We start from the raw sequence: 22,892 nt of genomic DNA on the forward strand, positions 1-22,892 counted from the left end.
CTTAGTGCCTTCCACCCTTTATTAGCTTTGGGATTCTACCCATCTGTTATGACTGCAGCTGTATGCACTTTGAACAAAGTACAGTTTTGTACTTACCATAAATGTAGATGTTCGAGTGCTAATACAGCTGCAGTCCAGGTTTCCCTCCCTCCTTCCCCTCTTGGGACAGGCCTAAGGGCTAACACTCCCACATACAACCTCATGGGGGTATTATTTTATGGTGTATTTGCTTGCAACTACTGTTTTTTGATTATATTGCATTGCATTATTACATAAATTTATGTTTTGCCTTCCTTCTGGGGGCACCTGACATCTGGGGCAAGAAAAACTGAAGAAAATGGCGTCGGCTGGTTCTTTTATACCCCTGTCGCACTGACATCAGGGAAGAAGCAACGGCATCCGACGCCGGACCTAGACTTTGGAATTCGGCCGACCGAGGACCCGCCTGACGGCAGGAAAACCCATCTGTTATGACTGCAGCTGTATTAGCACTCGAACATCTGCATTTATGGTAGGTACAAAACTGTACTTTCTTTTACCATGTTATAAGGAGTAACACTGTCTTCAAAATGAGGTATTACTTGGCACATTGACATGCTCCCTTGCAAAGTTATTTACCAAAATATGAAAAAATTCATAATTTCCATAACCTAAGTCTGAAACAAACTTTGATATCTGCACATGTCTGCAACATACAGGCACAATTCTTTTACCATGTTGGAACCAGCAATACTGTCTTCAAAATGAGGTACTAACTTGGCACATTCAGATGCTCCCTTGCAAAGTTATTTACCAAAAATATGAAAAAAATTCATAATTTCCATAACCTAAGTCCGAAACAAACTCCCAATATCTGCATATGAGTACAACATACAGGCACCATTCTTTTACCATCTTGGAACCAGCAATACCGTCTTCAAAATGAAGTACTAACTTGGCACATTCAGATGCTCCCTTGCAAAGTTATTTACCAAAAAGCACATTCTGATGCTCCCTTGCAAAGTTATTTACCAAAATATGAATAAAATCATAATTTCTTTAACCCAAGTCCAAAACAAACTTTGATAACTGCACATGTGTACATCATACAGGCACAATTCTTTTACCATGTTGGAACTATCACTACTGTCTTCAAAATGAGGCATTACTTGGCACACTGACATGCGCGCTTGCAAAGTTATTTACCAAAATATGAAAAAAATCATAATTTGCATAACCTGAGTCCTAACAAGACTGATATATGTACATGTGTACAGCATTCAGAAGCAGTTGTTTTACCATGCAGACACACATGATTGTAAATATGCACATTCTTGGTGTAGCCAACATACTGCTGAATGGGTACATGTAAAGAGAAAAAGCAAGGTAAGGACCGCCACTCCAATAATGAACCCAGGACAGGCATGGGACTTCAGTGGCAGGCAAGGACATCTGATCTATCTAATAGCTGTAATGGCTACCCACACAGACAGCTGATACCACTGCAGTCTCACGACCTCCTTCAGTGTCAGCAGTCTGTCTTGCCATGGGCATCTGAAGTGTCCTGTGCTGGCTACCCACATAGACTGCTGGTAGCAGCAGTGACTCCTGATTGCATGCAATGCCAGCACTCTGTCTTACCTCTGCCTTTTCCATTTACATGTGTCCTTTTGGCAATGGTCATAAGGACTCAAAGGGGGGAGCTAATGTAAAGGGTATTGCCCTGACCTACATACATTTACTACACCTGAAGGGAGGGAGACTGAGTGGAGAGCTCAACCAAGACAACATGTGAAAAGACTAAGACTGCCCCAGGCTTTGTCTTTTTGCATGTGTCCTTTCCCAGATGGAAAACACTGCATCACAGTGGCAGCCCTGAGGCCATTTTTACCTAGGACAGCAGCACTATGGGACTGAGCTGAAGAGTCTCCAAGTTCCCAACTGCAATCCAGGTCTATCACAAGATCCATGGATGGCTGAGTATGCCCCCTGTGATGCACCCACCAACACAAGAGAAGTTGGCACAAATCTCTGAAGAGGAACCTTCCTGGCCTTGGTGCATAAGGGCTTAGCTGGTAACTGACACGGGGACACAGAAAGGGCACATGTAAATTCCCTCTAAATGAACTACAGACAATGTATGCACAGAAAGGGTACATGTAAATCATCTCTAAAGGAACTACAGACAATGTATGCAGATGCATCACCCTATCTTGCAAGAGAGGCCACTGTCATACTGATATTCATAGGTTCATACTAGGCTATCTGCCCGAGGGCATTTACAAGCCTAGCCCATCGTTTTGTGGCTTACGCCACCCCTTTAGTATGGGGAACTATACCCATTATTTTGCTGTGCCTCTGTCGAGCAGTGACACTGAGGTAATCCCTGGGGTATATCTGCGATCTCCCATCCATTGGTCAAGATTTCTCTTGAACAAGGCCAGCGAGGTGCTCTGCCTCACATATACCGGGATTTTGTTCCACAGCATAGGGAGTCTTTGGGTGATGAATCTATCCCTCCAGCACGTCTTATTAATAGCTGTGTCGAGGTTTAAGTCTCCCGCCCTTGTGGCTCTGATGGATCTAGATTTTTTGAGGTGAAGCATATTCATCAAATCTGGGTTTGACATGGCCTTGTATGTTAGGCAAAGGTCACCTCTGAGCAAGCGGTGGCGACTGAATAGAGCTGGAGTTCTTTCAGTCGGGCAGCATAGGACAGATTTTGAGACCCTTTATCCTTTTGGTGAGGAACTTTTGTGGCCTCTCCAGCTGCTGCAAGTGTCGGGTCAGATACATTCGAATGGGGCATTGTACTCAATCATTGGTCTGATGAGTGATGAGTAGAGGGAGACAATGACCTCCCTTGATCTAGATGAGAATCCCTTCATGATGAGGTGGGCAATGTAGAAGGTCTTCCTAACTACTTTAGCTACATGGGTGTCGAATGACAGACTACTATCAACCTGGGTCCCCAGGTCCCTGATAACTTCTTCTGGGCTCAGTGGATTGCCACCTATTTGGTAGCTAGGGTAACCTTGTTTTCCAGAAGGGTATGACTATGCATTTTTGGCATTTAACTTTAGGCCATGGCTCTGGCACCAGTTATCCGTTTCTGTGAGACCCTTCTGAAGGATATCTGTGTCAGATGTGTTTTCTACTATGGCCAGTTTGCAGTCATCTGCAAACTTTGTCAGCCATAACCCTCCTGTGTTTGCTTGTACTTGAAGTAGATGCCAAACAAGAGTGGGCCCAGGACTGAGCCCTGTGGGACACCACTTGTGACAGGCTTTGAGTCTGACATGGCACCAGCAACTCTGACCCTGTGGGTTCTGTCACTCAGCCAGTTTGCAACCCATCTTGTGATGTATGGGTTAATATTTAAGCTGATGAGTTTTTCAATGATACCCGAGTGGGGTATTGTATCGAAGGCCTTAGCCAGATTGAGGTAGGCTGTATGGACTGCCTTTCCCTCATCAATGGCTTTGGTGACTGTTTCAAAAAGTCAACCAAGTTTAAAAGGCATGATCTGCCTTTGACAAAGCCAAACTGGGTTGGATCCAAAGTCTGCAAATTCCCTATGTCTTTATTTATGAGGTCCATTATGATCCTCTCCATGGCTTTGCAGATAAGGCTTGTCAAGCTAATGGGCGGTAATTTCCAGGGTCAGTGGAGGCACCGCCTTTGTGAAGTGGGACCACAGTTGCAGTGCGCCACTCCTGGATGCATCCAGAGGTAAGACTTTGATTAAACAGCTGTCCTAGCTGTGGGTTTAATTCCTCATTGAGTTCGTGGAGCACACAGCCGGGGACACCATCAGGTCCCATGGATGCTGTGTTTTTTGCTTTGGAGAGAGCAGTTCTCACTTGGGCGTTGGAGATGTTTGGGGGCTGCAATCGTTTGGTATAGATATCTCTCCTTTTGGGGGGGAGGGGGGGAGAAGTTTGCACTGAACCTGTCAGCCAGTATGTTGGCAATATCCGTAGGATCAGTAATCTTCACATCATTTTGAACTAGTTCTGAGCATATCTGGGAGTTTCCTCCCAGGTTTCTAACATAGCTAAAGAAGGCCTTATGATTGTCTTTTGAGTCTAGCTATTTTTCTCTCAAAATTTGCTTTGGTATGTATATATGTGCAAGTACATTATGTACATGCATATATATCGATATACACACATGTATGCGCACACACACACACACACACACACATATATATATATATATATATATATATATATATGTATGTGTATATATATATATATATATATATATGTATGTGTGTATGTGTATATATATATATATATAATATAATATAATATACATATTTAGATATATATATATATATATACAGGAAAAAACATCAGGGGTCTTGGAGGATAGCTAATTGATGACGAATGAGGGGGTGGCTTGCAATGACTACAAACAGAGAAAAAACACAATCTGGCTTGTGCATTCATCAAAGTGATAACTACTTCTACTTATCTGAGTAACAGTTACAGCAGCTGAGGCTTTTACCAGAAAAGTGATAACGACTCACTGCTGTATTGTAACTGCACTTATTGCTAATGTGATAATGACCTTCCTTTCAGTACTGCAAAGTTATGCATGCTCAGACAAAGGTGATAATTGCTGCACATAACCTGTTGACTAGGCATTCATTATATTACCTTGTGCAGCTGTTGTGTAACACAGACTTATTATCAGTATGGAGAACACCTGAGTAATTCAGTAAAATAGTACAACACTTGCATATTACTGAGCCCTTCCTCCCACCTAAATTCCACACATGACTGACAAAGCCAGGAAAAATGCACAAAAAATATGGTAGCTCCATGCTTGCAGTAGTCAACAAATGATAACCTTCATCTCACTCGTGCAACTACTAATCACAAATAGAATAATACAAGCAGAAGTGATTTCTTGTCTGCTTATTTTACATTATACTATTAATTAGTCACTGATGTATCTGATGTCTTATATGCTGGCATATTACACTTTAATTACATTTCTGTGCTGTATTTTAAGTAATGTAACCATATGTAATTTTCAGACTTAATTTCTATGTTTCCCCAGTAAACCGATCCAGTTGTTTGCATTGTGTATGCACAAGCACCAAAATGACACACTAAACTATTTTGTCCAGCGGTCACTTCAGCAGTCAGACCATGCATGCACAAGCACTTCCCTGATGCACAATAAATTATTTCCCTAAGCAACATCTTCATTACTATGTCCAGGTATACATGCACCTAAATGAAATGTTTCCCCCAAACAACCCGTCAGTAACATATCATAGTATGTGCAACCACCAGCATGAACACTTCACCCAAGCAATCCCTTTAGTAGAATGTTGAGGTATGCATAATCACCAAAATTAAACACTTCCCCAAACTAAACGTGTGTAATATTTCTGAGTATGTACAACCACCAAAATGAAGCATTCACCCAAGCAAGCCCTTCAATGTAATGTATGCACAGGCACCAGAATGAAAGATTTTCCTGAAACCGTACATAGCAAAACTTACCCAAAGGAATTTACAGGTGTTATGCTCAATGCCAGGAGTCTAAACAAGAAATTCTATTCCCTTCAGGCTCTCCTCACCCTTGAGAATGTGGACATCTGTGCAGTTATTGAGACATGCTTTAAAGTCATTGAGATCATGCTGGCAGTGCAGGGCTACAATGCCTTCCATACATTCAGGCCAGATAATGCACAATCAGGGACCAAAGGTGTGGGCATCTCAAATCAATAAACAAACTTACCTCAAGACTGGTAAACAGGATTACTTGCTTGAACTTCTCCATGTCCAGATTTCCAAAGGCAAACTCCAGCACAATATCCTTGCAAGCTATACAGGTCACCCTTTTATGACCCACAAAATGCATAACTCATACTTGGACTTCTTGGAGGACCTCCCCATACAATCCAATACCATATTTATGGGCAACTTCAACTACCCCACCCCCAAACTGGAATACTTACAAAACAGCAAACTTACAAGCCCAGAGACTGCCAGACTTGAATAAATATGAACGCCTTGGACCAGACAGTCCATACACCCACTATGGGTGCACACAAACTTGACCCAATACTTACAAACATGGGGGAACATTGTCTCTACCAGAAATGAGCTCAGAACTCAAACACACACAGTGGTGGAATCATAGGTTGTACAAAAAAAAAAGACTAAGTCATAGCCAAGATTAGAAAGTGTTATGCCCAGTATGATAAAAACACTCATCAAGCTGAGCAAGCAACTAAGGGCAATTAAGTCTACTAAAGCCAAAGTTGAGGTAAACATAGCCTCCCTGGCAAAGGAACACCATAAAGTTTTCTTTAGCTATGTCCAAAACCTCAAAGGCAGCAGATAGCAGTGTGCAGAGCTGATTATAAATGGAGCCACCTACGCAGAAATGGGAGATATAGCAAATCTGCTGGCAGACAAATTCAATTAAATTTTTCCATTTGTGTCATGTAAATGGAGAACTGCAGTGGCCATTACTCTCATAGGAGTTGGTCACCATTAGCCCCAGAGAATTACAGATACACAATCATGACTAGTCTCGTATACAAAGCCACAGAAAGAATCACCATGGAAATGATTAAAAATTACATAGAAGACCACCTCCACAGACAGGCCAGTCACTAGCAAGAGACCCTCTGGGCTCTGTGAAGGGTTTACACCTTTTTACCATCTATTCCTCGGAAGTCAAGGCCAATATCAAGAAAATCAGGCTGACCAAGTGTACAGATGACTGCAAACTAGGAGCAGTCACAGAATCCCCACAAAGAAACAAACATCTTACAGGAAGGACTAACGGACAAATAATCAGTGCTAAAGCCACAGTTTAAAACACACACACACACACACACACACACACACACAAAAAAGTATATGATCTTTGGAAAGTCAGATACTCTTGGAAAATAGATATCACACCCCTAACATGGAGCTTTTGTGTATCCGCAAAACAAAATGAATTTACAGGATTTAACTTTCCTTGTGAGATAAATGATAGGTTGGAGAGACACTGACAATATTTCATTTTAGAATGCACCAACTCGTGACCACTACTGGCAGTGGATGGGGGTCAACTAAGTATCAGGCTAGAGCAATTCACTGCAGTTCTGAGTGGCAGCAGTATGTGCCAGTAACTTTGTAAATGGTTTGCTTCGCATAGATTGTTACAGATGATGTGGTCTAAAATAAAACATTGCCGAGTGTGCACCATTCATATTTTCTACAGTACTGTGTGCTCTTTTGAGTGGTGGGATGATTCTTGAGCGAGACAGTTGTGCGTGTGCCTGTTATATAAAAGTGGATATGGTTTGGCATCTTCTGTTTATAGGTTCATAGGCTGGTACTAGGCTATCGGCCTTAGGGCCTATACAAGCCTAGCCATAATAATTCCCTGGCTATTTCTTCCCAGAATATTTACTTCCCTGGTCCCCTGTCTAGCAAGGTGACTGACGTGATCCCAGTGGTGAATTTCCAATCTCCCATCTGTTCGCCAAGTACTATGGTTTTCACCAACGTCTCAAAAAATGCCGGCTGAATACCTGCTTTAAACTGCTTACATAGTTAACACTGCCCTTGTGATCTAGGTTGTTTCTCCAAGGAAGCATGTCACTTACTTGCTTGAGACATACAATAATAAAAAGGTGACAGACGCACAATTGGAATTAGATTTTATTTATTAAGCAGATAGTTTTCTTTTGCAGTTCAGTTTAAGATTTTTAAAAGAAAATGCGAAGAAATTATGTCTTTGAGGAAGCTATTATCTCAGTTGCATTGTGGTTTCTACTCATTTATTACCAGTATGTTACAGGTATACATTCGCTGAGTATGTCTACTGTCCCATCAGAAACTGCCATTTCTTTCTTTACATGAATATGACAAAATAAATTCAGCGTAATGACAGTCCAGATATCACAAAAGGTTAGGTCTGACTATTTCAGTGCTTCACGAAATCTGGGATTCTGGTCCTCGTTATGTAAGATAGCACATCATCACAAAAGAAACCCCAGCATTCTAAATAGTGCATATCTTAAGTCCAAATCAAAATAATAAATGGATATTCCTGATTTAAAATGACAACATGACATTTATCTGTACAGGATACAGGAAGTCTGAATTTACTGAACTAAACTATGATGTATTTCTAATTAGCTGTACTTCATATATCCATTACTTTCATGGCCCGTATTAAAAAGGAATGCTGTATATACAGCAAATATGAAGTGCGATCTTTCCATTGTCACTATGTTCAAGCAAGAGATGCACAGTCCCTTCCACAATTACTTCATGCCGCCTTTATTATATTTCACTGTTACGTACAATGGGTAGAATTCTGAATTCTACAGCGGTACCACCTTACCAAATAAGTCCTCAGCTGTGTGAGATTCATCTGTGTAGTACATAAGTTTAGGAGATAATCAGTTCAGTAGACAAACCGGATGAAGTTCTAGAAGGTCACGCACAGTAACACACAATCTGGTTTCCTGTGATCACTTGCCTTGCATCGTCTCTGCTCTCTTTGCGAACCAGAGGGAAACAGCATATTCAACTTGTTTTTTTTTTAATTTAAATATGGGGTACTTCAGTGTATGGCTAGGTGGGGTTGCATATTTTTATTTTCAGTCCATATCTGATTGATACCACCAGTTCTACATGGCATCGTTCAAGTGGTACCGCTAAGATGTTTATACTTCCTACATAACAAATTAATGCTTTGGACTGACTTTGGAGGGTTTGTTTTGTGCAGTAACTGCAGATTTCTTTAAATGGGCATAAATATGACTGCACAGTTGGTTACATTCTGCACAAAATTATAGCTCTCGACTGTCCATATTTTTGCATCACATTTTTGGCGTATTTCTCATAACATTTCTGGTACTCTGGCAAATCAGCGAGGACTGAAATCACTACAGAATGACACACATTTGCATTTCAGACTTCATAGCAAATGCACGCTAACACAAATCATATCATTCTAGCAACTTTCTAAGTTTATATTAGCAATACTTAAAATCCGTCCCTATGTTTGTAGGTTTTTATACATGTATTCATTTGAGCTGTATTTTTCTTTATCATCAGCTACTCGCTGTACAGGTTTTACTGTACGTTTGCTGCTGTACATCTTGTGGTTTATTATACTATAATAAACAATTGGGAGAAAATGGGGTGGATTGAATTTTAATGATTAACTGCTACAATTACGGATTTTTACTTCTAAAAAATGCACTTTTAATTTCGTCCCAAAGATGTCACCGACACTGACCTACACTGACTTATTTAGTCAACCTTTAAAGCTAAAAATACTAATGTTTTATAAAAAAAAGTGTTCCTACATATACAGATAAGACGTTTAAAGAAATACTTCACTGTGGCTATGCGGATCCGATGTTACTGTTGGGGGTGTGACGCAAGTGGTGGCTTGGATTGCAAGAATCCGATTGGCTGCCACCACTTGCTTTATCAAGAACTTTTAAACAGGATTTTTTAAAATATCTTTATGTGGCCTTAATGTAAAAACATGCTAAATGGTAACTATATAAGATAATTTACACATTCAGTTACCATTTCAGCATGTTTTACATTAAGTTCCGGTACAAATCGGGATGCCAGTTTCTCACGCTTATGGAAGGCACTCTGGGATAACAGCTTCAAATTGCTGTCTTCTCATGGCACGCTCGGTGTTAAGCACAGAGGCGCCATTAGAAGGTACTTGGGGTTAATGAGTAAGATTATTGGATGCTCCATTACAGCATGATACTTTGTTTGGTGTTAAAGAAAATGGAGGACAAAACGAAATCTATGCAGACAGTTAAGATTTCTTAACAGGTACAACCACCCAGATTTAGCAGAAACTGACCTACTAAGAATTGGTCCTTTCCAGTGTCAGGCCACAAAGAGGCAGATACAGACGCCCCAGAGGCAGATCCCAGCCCCAAGGCTCATACAGGCCTAAACAATGGGGTGCTTCTACCTCCAAAAGCGGAGAAGACAAATCACAGCCATACAGAAAACAGTCCCAATGACTTTCCTCTGCCAGCACGAAGCACTTATCTTTTGGCAGCCCCTTTAGGGGGGAAACTAGCACTTTTTTCAGAAAATTGTCACATGATTACCCAGGACAAATGGGTCTTGAATATAGTGTCACAGGGCTACAGGATCCACTTTCACACCCTGCCAAGGGCAAAAGGTATGCCAGATCTGCCTCACAGTCAATGGGCAGAGGCACAAAAGCAAGTTGCATCCCTCCTGGACATGAGGGCCATTCAGCGAGTACCACAGCAGGAACAGGGACAAGGATTTTACTCAATACTTTTCTTGGTACCCAGAAAGGACAAAGCCTGGAGACCAATACTGGACCTGTCTATTCTAAACATTTCTGGACGTTCCCGAATTCAAAATGTCGACTCTGCAGCAGCTTCTGCCCATGCTGGTCAAGAATGCTTGGCTTTGGACCTAAAAGAGGCATACCTGCATGTCCCAATCAGACAATCTTGCAGAAGATACCTCAGATTCATAGCTGGCTCAATGCACTACCAATTCTCTGCACTGCCCTTTGGCTTATCTACTGCATCCAGGGTCTTCACAAAATGCCTGGCACCAGTAATTGCTTTTTTCAGACTAAGAGGAATTCAAAAATATCCTTACTTGGACGACTGCCTTATTCAAGCAGTGAACAAGGACATTCTACTAAAGCATCTGGCGTTTGTAAAAAGATTACTAATTTGCCTAGGGTACACAGTAAATGAAAAGAAATCAAAACTAGTACCCTCTCAAGAGATAATATTCCTGGGTGCAAGCTTAAATACAACTGCCCAGATGGCTTATCTCACGCCAGACAAACAAAGGCAACTGACTTCTTACTTCAAAATGTTGGCAACAAAGACCCAGTTATCTGCAAGAAAAATTCTGCAGGCTTTGGGCTTCATGGCATCCTGCATTCTGCTAATTCCATATGCAAGACTACATATGAGGAAACTACAATCGTATCTAAAAAGTGTTTGGACTCAACATTGCCACAGCCTGGAAACATTAATTACCCTCATTCCCTGCCTGCAACAGGAGTTTCGATGGTGGGCACAGGCCTGTCACCACAACAAGGGACAGCCATTCACTTTACCCACAGTCAGGCAGACACTAACAACAGATGCATCAGATTATGCCTGGGGGGCCCACATGGCAGGAAAATTTATTCAGGGCACATGGCCCGCAAGCCAAATGCATCTTCATATCAATCAAAAAGAGATGCTAGCTGTCCAGAATGCCCTGACAGCCTTCAAGGATCTACTTAATCCAGGACAACAACTGATAGACTGACAATACTACAGTCATGTGATACATAAACAAGCAAACAAGCAGGGAGGCACACATTCCTACCCCCTCTGCAGACAAGCCATGATTTTGTGGGACACAGCATTGACTTATCAAGTACACCTGCAAGCACAATTCCTGCCAGGAAAGACAAATACTCTGGCAGATGAACTAAGCAGAAACCTCATGGATCCTCACGAGTGGAAACTGGATCCACAAATCTTCAGCATGATAACAAGGAAATGGGGATGCCCAGACATAGATGTATTTGCCTCCCCTCACAACTGCCAACTACAGAGATTCTGCACAAGGACTCATCACAAGCAAGCATGGAAAGTGGATGCTCTATCATTCAGCTGGAAAACCCTTACAGTATATGCCTTTTCTCCTCTGCCTCTCCTCCCCAAGGTACTCCTAAAGGTCAGACAAGAGAAGCCAAAAATGATAGTGATTGCCCCAGACTGGCCCCGCCAGCACTGGTACCCAATCCTAAAGAGCTTGTCTCAAGGTCCAGCCTGGACATTGCCTCAAATTCCTCACTTACTGACCCAACAAAACAATCAGGTCCTGCACAGCCAACTCAGAACCCTAAATCTGGCAGCATGGAGGATAATGTAACCATTCAGAACACACCTCTCTCTAAAGCAGTTATGGATGTTATTTTGGAGGCCAGGAGGCCCAGCACCAGAAAATCTTATGCAGAAAAATGGAAGAGATTCTGTGCTTAGAACCAGGCATAAGGAATTGACACACATGTACCAAATATTCCTCAGATTTTACAATACCTAATTGAGATGCTGGACAAAGGCCTATCCTTTTCATCAGTTAAGATCCATGCCTCTGCCATTTCAGCTCATTGCAATACTGACCCTCCTATTTTTTCACATCCACTGCTAAGGCAGTACCTCAGAGGGGCCAAAAACGTAAGACCCCCAAGGAGAGCACCAATACCTGCATGGGATCTCAATTATGTCTTGGAAAAACTCACACTGTCTCCTTTTGAGCCAGCCAATACAGCTGAGATAAAATTTTTATGGAAAACAGCTCTCCTCCTAGCAATAACCTCGGCAAGAAGAGTCTCAGAGTTACAGGCACTAATGGCTGTGGAACCTTTTATAATTTTCCATCCAGGCAGGGTTTCTCTGAGGACAAACCCAACATTTATGCCTAAGGTAGTGTCCACTGTGGCCCTTAACCAAACCATTCATTTGCCTACCTTTTATCCAAATCCACAGAATAAGGGGGAGAGACTTCTGCACTCTTTGGACATACACAGACGGCTATGCTTCTACTTGGACGGAACTAAGGCTTTCAGAAAGACTGAGCAACTCTTCGTGGCATATGCTGCAGGATCACAAGGAAAGGCTATCTCAAAGCAGACTATTTCAAAATGGATAGGCCACTGTATTTGATTCTGCTATTCACATCAATGGCATATCAGTGCCTAAGGGCATTAGGCCACATTCAACCAGAGCAACAGCCTTCCTCAGAGGAGTGCCAACCAAAGACATTTTAGAGGCTGCAATTTGGGACTTCAGTGCACACTTTTACAGAGCACTACCACTTACCTCTTTACTCTAAATCCAGAGCAGGCTTTGCCACTGCAGTTCTACAGGGCCTCATAGCCACTCCTAATGCTATTTAGACCCAGCCACCCAACCTCAGCTTTGGGATTCAACCCAAGTGTAATGACTGCAACAGTGAAACACGATGAACATAGTACAGTTGTGTACCTACCATAAATGTAGATGTTTGAGTGTATTCACTGTTGCAGTCCAGGTTACCCACCCACCATCCCCCTTTCTTTGCTGGGACTTTTCTGTACTTCTCTGTTCTGTACAACCTATGTGGTGTATTTGCTTGTAGATGAAGATAATGTTTATTTTTGTACATGCTTTTTTATTGGCATAATTTTTAGCCTTCCCTTTTGGGGGCACCTGACATCTGGGGCAAGAAAAACTGAAGAAAATGGCGTCGGCTGCATCTTTTATACCCCTGGCGCACTGACGTCAGGGAAGAGGCGACTGCAACAGATGCCGGACCAAGACTTTGGAATTCAGGCCGACTGCGGGTAGCCTACCAGCAGGATAACCCAAGTGTAATGGCTGCAACAGTGAATGCACTCAAACATCTACATTTATGGTAGGTACACAACTGTACTATGTCATTCTGGAGGCAAGGAGGCCTAGTGCTAGAAAATCCTATGCTGAAAAGTGGAAAAGATTCAGTTCCTGGAGCCAAACACAGCGAATGGACACAACTGTGCCCAATTTACCGTTCATTCTTCAATACTTAACTGAAATGCTTCACAAGGGCCTTTTCCTTTCTTCCATCAAAATTCATGCCTCCGCCATCTCCGCTCATTATAATACAGAGCCACCCCTCTTCTCTCATCCACTGCTGAAGCAATTCCTCAGAGGGGCCAAAAATTTACCACCACCCAGGAGAGCCCCCACTCCAGCCTGGGACCTTAACTTTGTATTGGAAAAGCTGGCTCTACCTCCCTTTGAGCCAGCTGCAAATGCAGAGTTGAAATTCATTTCTTGGAAAACAGCCTTCCTCCTAGCCATTACTTCAGCAAGAAGGGTGTCTGAATTACAGGCTCTCATGGCAGTGGAGCCTTTCATCATCTTTCATGCGGACAGTGTCTCCCTCAGGACCAATCCCTCTTATGCCCAAGGTGGTATCCAGTGTGGCCCGTAATCAGTCCATTCATTTGCCAACCTTCTTTTCTAATCCACAGAACAAAGGGGAATGAATACTGCACTCCTTGGACGTGCATAGACAACTTAGATTTTACTTGGACAGAACTAAGCCTCTCAGGAAATCTGAACAGCTGCTGATTGCATTTGCTGCAGGGGCAGAGGAGAAGGCCATTTCAAAGCAAGCCATTTCTAAGTGGATATGCCATTGCATTCATTTCTGCTATAAGCATCCTGAAAAAACCTACCCCACAGGGGATAAGACCACATTCAACCAGGGCTGCATCTACCTCTACAGCCTTTCTCAGAAGTGTCCCTACCAGGGACATCCTAGAAGCTGCTACCTGGAGTTCTGTACATACCTTTACCAAGCATTACTACTTGCCAATTTTTTCTAAATTCAGAGCTGGTTTTGCCACTGCAGTCTTGCAGGGCCTTATAGCTGGTCCTAATGCTATCTAACTAACTCCTCCCTTCCTTAGCTTTGGGAATCTGCCCAAATGTAATGACTGCAACAGTGAAACATGAACAACATAGTACAGTTGTGTACACTTACCATAAATGTAGATGTTCAAGTGTATTCACTGTTGCAGTCCTGGTTACCCTCCCTCCAGCCCCCTGATTTCTATTGACTATACCTCTATTCTTGTTTACTATGCTTAAAGCTTTCTGGTGTATTTGCTTTTTGTTGGAGGTGTAACCTTTTAAATAATTGATTCCCATTATGGGGGCACCTGACATCTGGGGCAAGAAAAACTGATGTAATGGCGTCACCTGCATGCTTTATACCCCTGGTGACCTGATATCATGGAAGATGAGACAGCAATCGACGCAGGACCCAAGACTTTGATAATCAGGCCGACTGAGGGCTACTTGCAAGCAGATAACCCAAATGTAATGACTGCAACAGTGAATACACTTGAACATCTACATTTATGGTAAGTGTACACAACTGTACTTTCTCTCTCGTCAAAGTATCAGGGCTATTCTACCTGTCCCAGCAGAAGAAAGGGGACAAGGTTTTTACTCAAGTCTTTTCCTAGTACCCAGAAAAGACAGCTCCTGTTGTCCTATCATGGACCTCTCTATTCTAAACACCTTTTTGGTAATCCCAAATTTCAAAATGCTAACACTTCAACAGCTGCTTCCTATGCTAGACAAAGATACCTGGCTGGCAACCTTAGACTTAAAGGTGGCTTACCTGCACATTCCAGTAAGGGAATCTTGCAGGATATAACTATGCTTCAGAGCAGGCTCCATGCACTTATTAGTTCTCTGCACTTCCCTTTGGCTTATCAACTATGCCCAGGGTATTCACAAAGTGTCTAGCTCCAGTCATTGCATTTTGCAGGCAAAGAAATATTCAGATATATCCATACCTGGACGATTGTCTAATTCAGACATAAAGCCAGGACATGATACTAAAATATCTGGCATTTGTAAAGAAACTTCTAACCTCACTGGGGTACACCATAAACGAAATGAAATCTCATCTAGTACCCTGCCAACAAATTGTATTCCTGGGAGCAAGCTTGAACACAGCTTCCTAGATGGCTTACCTCACACCAGAGAAACAAGTTTGACAGCCTACTTCAAACTGTTGGCCACAAAGACCCAGCTATCTGCAAGGAAAATCCTGCAAGCTCTGGGGTTCATGGCCTGTTGCATTCTAATAATTCCATATGCAAGATTGCATATGAGGAAACTATAATGGTATCTAAAAAGTCTGTGGTGTCAACATTCCCAGGACTTGTAATCAATGATTCCTATCATTCCTTGTATAAAGACAGAGTTCCTTTGGTGGGCAGAGGCCTGCTACCATAACAAGGGGCTCCCATTCACTCTAACCCCTGCCACCCAAACCCTAACAACAGATGCATCAGATTATGCATGGGGGGCTCACTTGGCAGGGCAGTACATTCAGGGCAATTGGAACCCAAGTCAGATGCACCTGCATTTCAGTCAAAAAGAAATGTTAGCTGTACAGAATTCCCTGACAGCCTTCAAGGACCCCATTCTTCCAGGACAATTATTGGTAGAGACGGACAACACCACTGTGTGGTACATAAACAAGCAGGGGGGGAACCCACTCGTACCCTCTCTGCAGACTAGCCATGGCTCTGTGGAACACAGCCTTGAGCTACCAAGTGCACCTACAAGCGCAATTCCTGCCAGGTAAGCCAAATTCACTGGCAGATGATCTAAGCAGAAATCTCATGGACCCACACGAGTGGAAGCTGGAACCAAAGATATTCAACCTTTTGAGACACAAATGGGGGAATCCAGAGATAGACCTGTTTGCCTCCCCTCAGAACTACCAGTTGGACAAATTCTGCACAAGGACTTCCCACAGTCAAGCTTGGAAAGTGGATGCCCTGTCCTTCACCTGGGAAAGCCTTTCAGTTTATACCTTTCCCCCTCTACCTCTCCTCTTGAAAGTTCTACTAAAGATCAAAAAGGACAAACCAAGGACAGTACTGATTGCACCAGACTGGCCAAGCCAGCTCTGGTACCCCATATTGTGCAGCATTTCACTACTGGAACCATGGCACCTGCCTCAGGCCCCTTCCCTGCTGTCCCTGCAGGAGGGCCAGATTCTGCACCCTCAGCTTCAAACCCTGAACCTTGCAGCCTGGCTAATTCCTTGAGCTCTCCAATAGCATCCCTCAGTAAGCAGGTGCTAAATGTCATTCTGGAAGCAAAAAGGAGGCCTAGTACTAGAAAATCCTATGCTGAAAAGTGGAAAAGATACTGTTCCTGGAGCCAGACTGAGGGGATGGGCGCAACGGTGCCCAGCTTACCGCATATTCTTCAGTACTTAACAGAGATGCTCCACAAGGGCCTTTCCTTCTCGTCAATGAAAATTCATTCCTCTGCCATTTCAGCACATTGTAATACTGAACCACCCCTCTTCTCTCACCCCCTGCTAAAGCAGTTCCTCAGAGGGGCCAAAAATTTAAGACCACCCAGGAGAGCCCCTACTCCAGCCCAGGACCCTAACTTTGTATTGGAAAAGCTCACTCTACTTCATTTTGAGCCAGCTGCAACTGCAGAGTTGAAATTCCTTTCTTGGAAAACAGCCTTCCTTCTAGCCATCACTTCAGCAAGAAGAGTGTCTGAATTACAGGCCCTCATGGCAGTGGAGCCCTTCATCATCTTCCACGCAGACAGGGTGTCCCTCAGGGCCAGTCCCTCCTTTATGCCCAAGGTGGTGTCTAGTGTGGCCCTTAATCAGTCCATTAATTTACCTACTTTTTTCCCAAATCCACAAAACAAAGGAGAACGAATACTGCACTCTGGATGTGCACAGACAACTTAGATTTTATTTGGACATGATGAAGCCTCTCAGAAAATTTTAACAGCTGCTAATTGGCTTTGCTGCAGGGGCAGAGGGGAAGGCCATTTCAAAGCAAACCATTTCTAAGTGGATAGCCCATTGCATTAATTTCTGCTGTAAGCACCATGGAAAACCTACCCCACAGGGGATGAGATCACATTCCACCAGGGCTGCTTCTACCTCTTCAGCCTTTCTCAGAGGTGTGCCTACCAGGGACATCCTAGACGCTGCTACCTGGAGCTCTGTACATACCTTCACCAAGCATTACCACATGCCTATTTTCTCTAAATCCAGAGCTGGTTTTGCCACTGCAGTTTTGCAGGGCTTAATAGCTGGTCCTAATGCTCTCTAAATTCCTCCTCCCTTCCTTAGCTTTGGGAATCAACCTAAATGTAATGACTGCAACAGTGAAACATGAAGAACATAGTACAGTTGTGTACACTTAGCATAAATGTAGATGTTCGAGTGTATTCACTGTTGCAGTCCTGGTTACCGTCCTTCCAGCCCCCTGACTTCTCTTGACTATACCTTTCTTCTTGTTTAGTGTATTACAGCTTTCTGGTGTATTTTTTGTTGGAGGTGTAACCTAACATGTAATAGCTTCCCATTATGGGGCACCTGACATCTGGGGCAAGAAAAACTGATGTAGTGGCGTCGGCTGCATGTTTTATACCCCTGACAACCTGATGTCATGGGATGTCATGGAAGAAGGGATAGCATTCGATGCAGGGATCCAAGACTTTGATATTCAGGCTGGCTGAGGGTTACCCTGCAGGCAGATAACCCAAATGTAATGACTACAACAATGAATACACTCTAACATCTACATGGTAACTGTACTTTTTGCATTCCATTCCCCTATCCTTTGCTGAAGTTTTTGCCCAGAGTCTGCCTGCACTGCCACATACAGCAACTTTGTTGATATTTCCCCTCTGATCTGTTTGCTAATGTAATCCATCACCTGTATGAACAGCAGTGGACACCGAGATGAACTCTGCACACCCACTTCCACCGGGAACCCCTCTGCGAGACTAAACACTTCATACTTGATCTTTGTACATAGCCGTACTAATTCTACCAGTGTTTTTGGGACTTTGATCCACTACAGGACCTTGAATCAGAAAAAAATCTGCTTTTTTGGGACCTTGTCATATGCTTTCTGTAAGTGTAGGAATGCCCAATTGGACTCTTTCCTCATCTCTACCTTCTTCTCAACTATTTGTCTCACTGCAGACATTGGGTCAGTTGTGCTGCATCCTGATCTGAATCTAAAGTCCTCATCTCCCATCTTACTTTCTGCTACAATTGAGTATCCATTTTTCAGTCAGCCTCTACATAACTTTCATGCACTGTGACAGGAGTTTGATACTTTGTACTGCCCACAGTTGTAGATGCTCCCTTTGTACTTGTACACTCGCATGAGTATGCTTGTTCTCCTGTCATCTGGGATACTCCTTTCTCTCCACACTGCTATGAGTATACTCAGGAGCCATTTCTCCCTTGTGTCACTCAGCATGTTTATCGTATCTGCTGTGACCTCATCCGAGCCTGCTGCTTTCCCTGACTTCATTTTCTTAAGTGCTGTTCTTACTTCTTTTAGGGTGGGCTGACCTTTTTTTTTTTGTCATCGTAGGCTGGGTCTAAGGCATCACAACTACTGTGGGGTTTTCTTCTTTCAGAAGCTGTTGGAAGTACTCCTTCAGTCTGCCTTTGATGTCCTGTGGACTGGTGAGCAGGTTGTTGCTGGCATCCCTTATGATGGGTGTCTATCATTATCTTTCTGTCTGTGATAGTTTTTTTGCCACTTATTGAGTTTCTTTCCAGAAGATGGGAGAATGCCTCTGAAGCCTTGATGTCCTTCCATTTTCTTGTTGCAGTATTCTTTACAGTAGGGATCCTCTGGCAAGGGTGGCCAGACATCCGTCCAGTATAGCAAAGCCTTTAGATTGCTTTAAAGTACGCCATATATCACATGTATGCTCCTTGCATAGCATAGGGCATAAAAGTGAAATTTGGATGTACCATCCTCAGAACAACTTTGCTGCCAGTCCTATCACCATATTTTGGTCATTGGTCTGAACGCCTATTCTGTTGCTAGTTCACCAAGACATTAGAGATAAGTGCCCTGTTGTGTTGTCTTAGCTTTCTTTTGCTGTATTGCTGCTCGTGGGGTTTTATGTCATGACTTGAAATTTGTTTTTTTTTTTTTTTTCAGTTGTGATTTCAATTCACTGGTTACTAGGTGTAGAGTTTTACTTTTTACACAGCCTCAAGGCTTTGTGGACAGTGTAATGGTATTGTCTACTACTTAGCTGGGTTTCATGTCATCCAGGAAGGGTAAATACCACTGTGGGAGACAGATTCCCTATAAAGACCATCACAAACAGTGTCTATTTTGCCTTGGCACTTCGCACGACCATGCGTCATGTTCTATCTTTCAGGCCTTTGTTCCCAAAACCCTTTGTTGTAGGCACTCTTTTTTTTTTGGTGGTTTATCTTGGGATTCAATCTCTTAAGTGTCTGGCTAAAGACATAGTGGAGGGAGCTTTCTTCTTCAAGGGACAGCCATTTGGTAAGAAGGCCAAGAAACCTAGGACAGAGTCTTCTGCTGTTCAGCCTCTGTCGGATGTCCCTCCAGAAGCGAGTGATAGCTCAGAGGTTCGGCCAGCTTCATTGTTGGATTCGTCTGCCGGGACTGGGTTGGAGGCTGGTAGGGATCTGACCTTAGACACTTCCAAGGAAGCATTGCAAACTTCTGTTTCAGACATTCAGGGGGAACCACAGATGATTAGTTTAGAGGGGTCTGGGGTGTTCCCCAAATTTTATCCGTACTACAATTATTGAATGCTGTCTGGGGTTGAAGCCTTCCAAATTTTAAGGTGGATGTGCCCTTAAAGAAAAAGTAGAAGACTAAACATATTTCATCTGCCACAGAGTGAATGGCAGTCCTTCAGTCAAGGATTGTTTAGTGCTTTGACTTTAAAACATCCTCAGGAAGATGTTCATCGTGTTTCACTGTTGCAGTCATTACACTTGGGTTATCCTGCTGGCAGGCTACCCGCAGTCAGCCCGAGTTCCAAAGTCTAGGTCCAGCGTCGGTTGCTGTCGCCTCTTCTCTGACGTCAGTGCGCCAGGGGTATAAAAGATGCAACTGACGCCATTTTCTTCAGTCTTTCTTGCCGGGCGGTGCCCGAAGCAAAAGCATTTCGCAAGTGCCGTTCGGCCAACTCCTGAGATTTTCGAAATTGAGTTTCAGAACCGAAGTCTTCAATAAAGCTAAGTACCCCGTTGGGGAAACTTTTTCTTGCTCCAGACCGATGTCAGTAAAAGTTAATAATTGTATTTCTTGTGGGAAGCAAATACCTCATAAGGACTTTCACTCTTACTGTTTTCCTTGCCTAGGCCCTGGCCACGACGTTACTAGTTGTCGGTTTTGTGCTAGATTCAACAAATGCACTATTAAACGTCGGTTTGATTTTGCTTTACATTATTTTGGCCGAAGGTTTAATTACATAATGCCATCGGAACAACCGACGATTGGAATTTATAAAAAACGCCAAGAAGTTTACACTTCTGCTACTTTAGCTGTAAGGGCTGTAAATTGGCAGTTTCACATGCTTAAATATCAACAGTACCTCATGTCCTTGTTAAAACAGAAAATGGTTTCAAACTCAAAGTCCTGACAGTAAGGAAATGCAGGATTTATTGCATGCAGCTGAACAAGTGAGAAAGCATACTCTATAATGTGGTTTTGATTCATTAGAAGCTTCTTGTAGAGCCGCAGTTACAGGCTCTGTTATTCGAAGGCATGCTTGGTTGAAAGAACAAAGTACCTTAACATGTTAAAGTAAAATTATTGGATGCTCCACTACAGCATGATACTTTGTTTGGTGTTAAGGCAGAAGAGGTGTTAAAGAAAATGGAGGATAAAGCAAAATCAATGCAGACAGTTAAGGATTTCTTACAGGTTCAACCACCTAGGTTTAGCAGAAACTGGCCTTCAAAAAATTGGTCCTTTCCAGTGTCAGGCCACAAAGAGGCAGATCTCAGCCCCAAGGCTCCTACAGACCTAAACAATGGGGGTGCATCAGCCCCCAAAGGAGAAGACAAATCACAACCTTATAGGAAACAGTCCCATTGACTTCCCTCTACAGATGCCAAGCACTTACCTTTTGGCAGCACCCCTAGGGGGAAAGCTAGCACTTTTCTCAAAAAATTGGCACATAATCACCCAGGACAAATGGGTACTGAATATTGTTTCTCAGGGTTACAGGTTCCACTTTCACATGCTTCCAAAATCAAAAGGTATGCCGGACCTGCCACAAAACCAATGGGCAGAGGCACAAAAACAAATTGCTGATCTTATGGACATGAGAGCTATTCAAAGAGTACCACAGCAAGAACAGGGGCAAAGATTTTACTAAAGACTTTTCTTAGTACCCAGAAAGGACAAAGCCTGGAGACCAATACTGGACCTGTCAATCCTAAATACTTTCCTGGATGTTCCAAAATTCAAAAGGTTAACACTACAGCAACTTCTACCCATGCTGGGCAAGAAGGCTTGGCTAGTTACTTTGGACCTCAAGGAGGCATACCTGCATGTCCCAATCAGACAATCTTGCAGAAGATACCTCAGATTCATAGCAGGCTCAATGCATTACCAATTCTCTGCACTGCCCTTTGGCTTATCTACTGCACCCAGGGTCTTCATAAAATGCCTGGCACCAGTAATTGCATTTTGCAGACAAAAAGGAATTCAAATATGTCCCTACTTGGACGATTGCCTTATTCAAGCAGAGAGCAACAACATTCTTCTAAAGCATCTGGCGTTTGTAAAAAGATTACTGATTTGCCTAGGGTACACAGTAAATGAAAAGAAATCAAAACTAGTGCCCTCTCAAGAGATAATATTCCTGGGTGCAAGCTTAAATACAACTGCCCAGATGGCTTATCTCATGCCAGACAAACAAAGGCAACTGACTCATTACTTTCAAATGATGGCAACAAAGACCCAGCTCCCTGCAAGAAAAATTCATGGCATCCTGCATTCTACTAATTCCATATGCGAGACTGCGTATGAGGAAACTACAGTGGTATCTAAAAAGTGTTTGGACACAACATTGCCACAGTCTAGAGATCATAACTTTAATTCCCTGCCTACAACAGGAGTTTCGATGGTGGTCCCAGGCCTGTCACCACAACAAGGGACAGCCTTTCACCTTACCCACAGCCAGGCAGACCATAACAATGTATGCATCAGATTATGCCTGGAGGGCACACATGGCAGGAAAATGTATTCAGGGCACGTGGCCCAAGGAACAAATGCATCTTCACATCAATCAGAAAGAGATGCTAGCTGTATAGAATGCCCTAACAGCTTTCAAGGACCTACTACATCCAGGACAACTACTAATAGACGGACAATACCGCAGTTATGTGGTACATAAACAAGCAAGGGGGCACACATTCCTACCCCCTATGCAAACAAGCCATGACTTTGTGGAACACAGCATTGACCTACCCAACTACCCAACCCTACCAATTGGTTAC

General features: G+C 43.0%; 1 protein-coding gene across 1 annotated transcript in view; it reads left to right on the plus strand.

Annotated features, from left to right (window-relative positions):
- The window catches only part of GIPC1 (GIPC PDZ domain containing family member 1), a 374,161-nt gene that overhangs the window by 35,954 nt on the left and 315,315 nt on the right, over positions 1–22,892 (plus strand). The gene's annotated exons all lie outside the window — the stretch shown is intronic.

The sequence above is a fragment of the Protopterus annectens genome, chromosome 9.part0 (genome assembly GCF_019279795.1).
Source record: "Protopterus annectens isolate FY-2018-M chromosome 9.part0, PAN1.0, whole genome shotgun sequence".
In the NCBI taxonomy this organism is placed as follows: Eukaryota; Metazoa; Chordata; order Ceratodontiformes; family Protopteridae; genus Protopterus; species Protopterus annectens.